The sequence below is a fragment of the Sinocyclocheilus anshuiensis genome, unplaced genomic scaffold, assembly GCF_001515605.1.
Source record: "Sinocyclocheilus anshuiensis isolate Anshui unplaced genomic scaffold, SAMN03320099.WGS_v1.1 scaffold1960, whole genome shotgun sequence".
In the NCBI taxonomy this organism is placed as follows: Eukaryota; Metazoa; Chordata; class Actinopteri; order Cypriniformes; family Cyprinidae; genus Sinocyclocheilus; species Sinocyclocheilus anshuiensis.
This window is the reverse complement of record NW_015557194.1, coordinates 173,155-179,744: the sequence shown is the minus strand read 5'-3', so window position 1 is coordinate 179,744 and position 6,590 is coordinate 173,155.

Sequence of the window (6,590 nt, the reverse complement as noted above, 5' to 3'; positions counted from 1 at the left end):
AAATGTAGTATTTTGTTTAGTATAGTATAGTATATTGTTAGTATATTTTTATTTACCTAAAACATTTTCTTTAATATTTTCTCAGATACAGTGTTTAAGTATTTGGGCTATGAGAAATAAAGCAATGTCTAAACAGCTATTTGGCTATCAGTTAACACTTTCCAGTAGCATGTACAGCCAAAGTTATGTCAGGCAAAAAGGAAATTTGTGAATTATTACATTTTGATTACGAAGATTACAAAGACAAACATTATTTTTCCTTTGGAATAACATGCACTGATGAACCATACACAATAAAACCAGGAATGTGTATCAATAATGTAAATAGCATCAGTATTGATTTCATGTTGACTTGAAATGATATTCAGGAAAACTTCAAGCACACCAAACATGTGAATGGCCTAAAATGTCTGAAAATGTCTGAGTAGTGTGCTGCCAACATATGAACAAAGAGAAATCCTATCTGGAGTGCCAGCTGCCAAACTTTCTCTAGAGTCTTGTTAAAATAAATACAAATGTGAAAAAGACGGAAAAATGAGTAGAAGTGTGGAGTAATGCCTGAAAATTTTACCTCCTCTGAAGATATGTACGTCAGCGAATGTAAACCTTATTGTTTAAGCTAATTAGCTCACTGTTTCAGTAACATGTGCTAGCAAGGTGTGTTTGTCAAAGAATTCGAGACCGTGGAACAATTCCAGCTTCCTTTCTCCGTGACCTATAAGTCACTATCCAAATATGCCTTTATTAGGAGAGAAACCAGTAGAGACCATCTAAGAGTATGTAGAAGAAGACAATACGTCCTATAACGTTCCGAGACGTTGGTGCTCACCACAAGAGTTTGTGTTACATGTTTGACTCAATAGCTTATTAAATTGGCCGATCAAAATCTTGGTAAAGTTTATGGTTTTGGCTTGACTGACTCCTAATCGAAGCCTTTGCTTTATTTAAATTTTTTTCAAAATTAGAAATGAATGGTTGAACAGATGTCTGATATCGGCAGCTCTGTAGGAAAATTGGCTGTATCAAACTCAGCAGTTTGGTCCGTGCTTTCAAAAGTAGTATCGTGGTTGATTTCTTCTGAAATTTATGGCAAGCATAGCTTGAAATTCAATCACCTTTTCATTGTCTGAACAAGAATTTATGCCCAATCCGTGAAGCAGAGATAAAATGTAGATGCAGCGACCCCATTCTGAGAAGTTGCATGATTTTGTTTAAATGGCTTGATCACAGAATTTTAATATCACGCACATCTAAATTTAAGTCATTCAATCTTTCTTTTTCCGCAGTGATGCTCAAATCTCTTTTGTTTTGTTCTGTTTAAACAGGTTGCATCACTATCAGTCATGTGACACAAAAACAAACTGTATTTGGCAGCTGACTTGATGCATCCAAAGGACTATTTTCATACTGATTTTTTTTTCCTTTCCAGAATTCGCCAGTATAAATCCTATAATCCTCTTGAGAATGGCAAAAAATGACAGTTAATGATAACAAAAAGCAAATTTTTTTGAGGGTGAACTAGTATTTTAAGACTTAAGTATGCACTTTTAGGGACTTAACCATTAGTGTGTTGTACTTTCTTTTCTTTCAACAGCATACTTGGCAAACTGTGTGTGTGTGTGTTTTTTTTTTTCAAATAAGGTTTATTCTGACGCAATATTCGTATTTTATTCAGTATTTATATATTCAATATTTTATCCAAGGAAATTTTTTTACCTTTATAGAGGGCATTTTCCCACTAATCTCATTAATAATTTCATTTCAAATTCTTACATTTGATCTATAAATTCAATTATAATAATGTGGTTATCTATACGTTATCAAATTAAATCATTTACACTGAAAAATACAACTGCATTAAATAATATTATGAGATTATTTTAAATATTTTTGAATATACAAACAAGAAATGATGGTGGAAATTATACTTTTCAACGAAATTAAAACGCCAGTGCCAGTAGTGTTTAATGAGTGAGTCATTGAGTCATTCATTCAAACGATTTGTTCAAACGGCAGATTCATCAGATGTTTATGCATGGGTTAATGAAACTTTGACTCAACCGATTCGATCAAAACACGGAATCAATCAGCAATGAATCGGCTGGTTTCTGTGAGATGCGCTGTTTCCGCCTAAAATGTAAGTGATCTAATATTATTGTATTTGCTTATTGAACTGTTTATAGAACTATTAAACAGTTGTAATGGTGAAAACGATGTTTGATGTTGCCAGTGTAACTGCATTTTAAATATAAAAACTTTCCATTTTGAATTTTTACCTCAGGATGCTGAGTTTCTTAGTATTGCGCGTTTTGATTTCTGCTGGAGAGGCTGCGTGAGCCTCGCCTCAGCAATAGATGCATAATATACAGTCTATGTGTCTGTATGTTTTTTAAATAACAATTAAAACCCTGGGCTTGATCATAATGTGTTTATGTATTCATATTTCTGATACTGTTGGATTGGAATAGTATATCTCTGGGTTTGGCTCTATGTCTTTGAAATAGGATAAACCATTCAACTGTTTTTTTTTTTTTAAATATAGTAATATATTTGCTTGCTCTCAATCCCCAGTGAATTCAAACAAAAACTTGAGAAATCCAGGTTTTACTCAGTGCTCACAAAGACAGATTACTATGAGGCTGTCATAACTTTATTTTCTTTATTTTGGGAACCATATCTGGCTGGAAGTGTACCATGTTTACTCTTCCAGGTTCACTGAGCAATCTGATTTAAAGCCAAATGTGGTAAAAAGTCTGATTTCCCAATTTCTCCAATTATCTCGACTTCATCTAAAGATTGAGAAATCGAGGTTAGGTGACATTTAGTTGTTACCTTAGGCTTTAACACCGAGAAACTAAAATAACAGAATTCTCGTTGCACAATTTATTGATCAGCTTTTAAGCTAATTACTATTGATTATTCAAATGCCAATTCATGCAACAAAAATGGTTCAGAAACAGCGGGCAACCATTTAGATACAAAAAATTATATGAATAATAATTAAAATAAGTCCAAAGTAATTATTTAGAAAATAAGTAATTTTCAAAGTTGGTCTTTATTTTAATAAATTTTTTAAATAAATAACTTTTTATGCTTAAAAATACATATTAATACATACCTGCATGAACATCTCCTTTTCTCTGCTTCCTCACTGTCATCAGTCTTTTCAGTACAGAGTTTCTCCAGATCCCTGTTCATGTTAGATAACAGTATGAAACATGCTGTCTGAGGAAGACTTGTGTCATATTTCTCTCCACATGATGCCCATGCTGCGTCCAGACAAGTAGCTGCTGTTCTCCAACCTGCTTCCTCCACCAATGACTGAATATGAGAATAAGCAAATGTGATATTAGTCAGAACACATACATGTACAGTACAGCCTGTATTGATTTCAACATATACTTCCTGTTACGTTTTGTGGCTTTCATCCAAGGGTTTGTGTTGTGATTGTATAGCAATTTAAATAAGAACAAATGAAGTGTGTTATCATCTAATGAATGCTCTTTGTCTTTTACAACACATTTTATCAGATGAATAACAGAAATGGGATACAAAGCCACAGTATTTGCCCCAACTTGGACAAAACAAGGATAAAACGTACTAAGAGTATTTCTTGATCGAAGTGGTGTGTGTGTATAAATGCAGACCGTCTCATGATGTGTATTTGTAGCTCAAGGACAAAAGCTTAACATATTTATCATAAAGCACAGAAACAGATGTGCTGGACCAACTTAATGCATTATCTTGCAAATAGAAAAATACCGAAGTAACATTCTCAATCTTCAGGAGACATTAAAAGCTGATAAGAGAGGGCCAACATTTTTTCCCAGATGTGAGATGAATAATATGCAGGAAGGAGGGAGAGATCTTGGCCCTCTTGTTTTTTTTAGTCTCTTTGACACTGCACTTGAAGTTCATCCATTTCAAGTGCAGTTCATTTTTAAAATGGAAAAAAAAAAAAGTTTGCAATTACATGCTGCCCATTAGCACAGAAAACTATTTTGACTCATCGGTTCAGTTTTTAAAATGAAAAAATGCATTCATAGTAATAGACTTACAATGGAAGTCTATATGTGACCCTGGACCACAAAACCAGTCATAAGGGTCAATTTTTCAAAATTGAGATGTCTGAAAGCTGAATAAATAAGCTTTCCATTGATGTATATTTTGTTAGGATAGGACAATATTTGGCCGAGATACAACTATTTGAAAATCTGGAATCTGAGGGTGCAAATAAATCTAAATATTGAGAAAATCGCCTTTAAAGCTGTCCAAATGAAGTTCTTAGCAATGCATATTACTAATCAAAAATTAAGTTTTGATATATTTACAGTAGGAAATTTACAAAATATCTTCATGGAACATGATCTTTACTTAATATCCTAATGATTTTTGGCATAAAAGAAAAATCAATAATTTGGACCCATACAATGTATTTTTGGCTATAAATATACCCCAGCGACTTAAGACTGGTTTTGTGGTCCAGGGTCACATATGGCAAGACATTCAAAGCAGAACTTAAAATTAGATATTAGTTATAAGTTATTTTAATATTATTAAAATTTACTTAAATTATATTACTAATTATTTAGAATTTTTCTATACAAAAAATATAAAAATAAGAACATTTTCCTACATTTTAATTCATTTTTTACAAACTCTTTTGCTATCTGTACATAAACAGTTGTCCTTTTTCCACATCATACTGAGCTCTGTCTCCAGAAAAGTTTTTATACGACTCCTGTTGTCATCCTTTTGTCGCTCATTTGACTGACTCTTTGTGGTTTCTCTTTAGCAATAATGACTATTTAAAGCAAAAGTCCTCTAGTGAAGTGCCACTTATTCCCTTTAAACTCTTCAGAAGAGGTCAAAGGTTAAGAGAGGGGCTGATTTACAGTCGGAGGGTCAAAGCTCTGAAAACACACGGTCAGGGTGTGAGCTGCGAAATCAGTCTGCAGTGTGACAGCTGCTTTTACGGTCACAGCCATAAAAAAAAGAAGAAAAAAGAAAAAAAAAGAAAAGAAAAGAAAGGCCTCTGGAGATGAGCAGGAGGAAGGGAGGAACAATAGTGTGTAGGAGACAGAGACAGACACAGAGAGATGGAGAGAGAGAGAGAGCTTTACGGAAGGTAAACAAAGAACTGAGGCTGAAAGAAACAGAGAGAAAGTGAGAAAATGAGATGCTGCCATACAGAGAGATGGAGACAATGATAGGTAAATAAAACGAAAGAAGGCCTGAAAGAAAAGGTCACACCGGAATGTACTATACATGAGTAGGGTATAAAATACAGCCTGAAAAACGTTTTGTTTTTCCTTTTTTCGGTCAGTTAAAAGAGGTGCTTAACCTTCAGAATATGTTCAGATAAACTATATATTATCTTTTTTTCCTACTCTTTTTCTGACATTTACAAATTTTGTGAATTTGTCATTTTCTAACAATAAAAATATACATTACAATTTCAGATAAAATGTATATAATGTAAAAATGGGTAACAAGGTGGCAAAATTAATTAAATTAATCTGTCATTCTGTCATTTAGTAGAGGGCAGCTAGCTGACAAAATGTAGCTAGCAAACAAAATGTTTGTAGTTATCATTAAACTAATTTTCACATAAATTTAAGAAATATTTAAATTGTTAGAGACAGTGTTATCATAATTAACTAAAACTAAAACTACAATTAAAATCATAAAAAACATTTTTTTGTTACTTGAAATAATAAAATTTATTTCAGCTAGTTGCCAAGGCAACATTTCTCATTTTAATTTAGTTTAACTTGATGTACTAAAATAACTAAAACTGAAATAAAAATGTATAAAAACTATATAGACATACCTAAAAAATAAAAACTACAAAAAAAAAAATACTACAACTTTAACTAAAATTTAAATGGAAAATATATAAAAAAAAACAGATTCAAATATAAATGAGAGTATCTCAGTGATACTAAAATAATACTGGTTTGAGCTTGATGCAATTAAAAAAAAAAAAACCAGGAATGAAACAAATGAGACCTTTTAAAAAGGAAAACAATAACAGAAGTGTGCGTATGTTTACTAAGCCGTCTGGCGAAGGCCCAAGTTTAGCCAGAATACAAAGGGAAGAGCCACACTTGTGCGTTATCCTCCTGAAACACACACACACACACGGTCAAACTGATGTCTCTGACCTCCGACCATTGTCATTTTTTTCCTGTCACCGGTGAAACATAAACCCTGTGAGACAAAATACTTCATCCTATTGACACACGCACAGGACAATATGTGCTTTCGCTCAGCTTGGGAATAATCATTGTTCCTTGATGCTGAATGAAGAAACAGTTAGAAAAAGGAACGAATATGAAGTCCATATTATTTCACATGCACTAAATAAATACAATCAGGACAACTGATGACATCACACATCTCTGCAAAAAACACAAGGTCGGCGACAATCGCATTTTCCAAAAATATCATTTATTTTCACATAAGAATCTTCACATTAACTGTTTTTTTTTTCTTATCAAAGGTCTCTTTTTTTATATAATCCTCTTTATATACATAATATACATTTTACACAATACATATACAAAATAAGAATATGAGAATGAAAA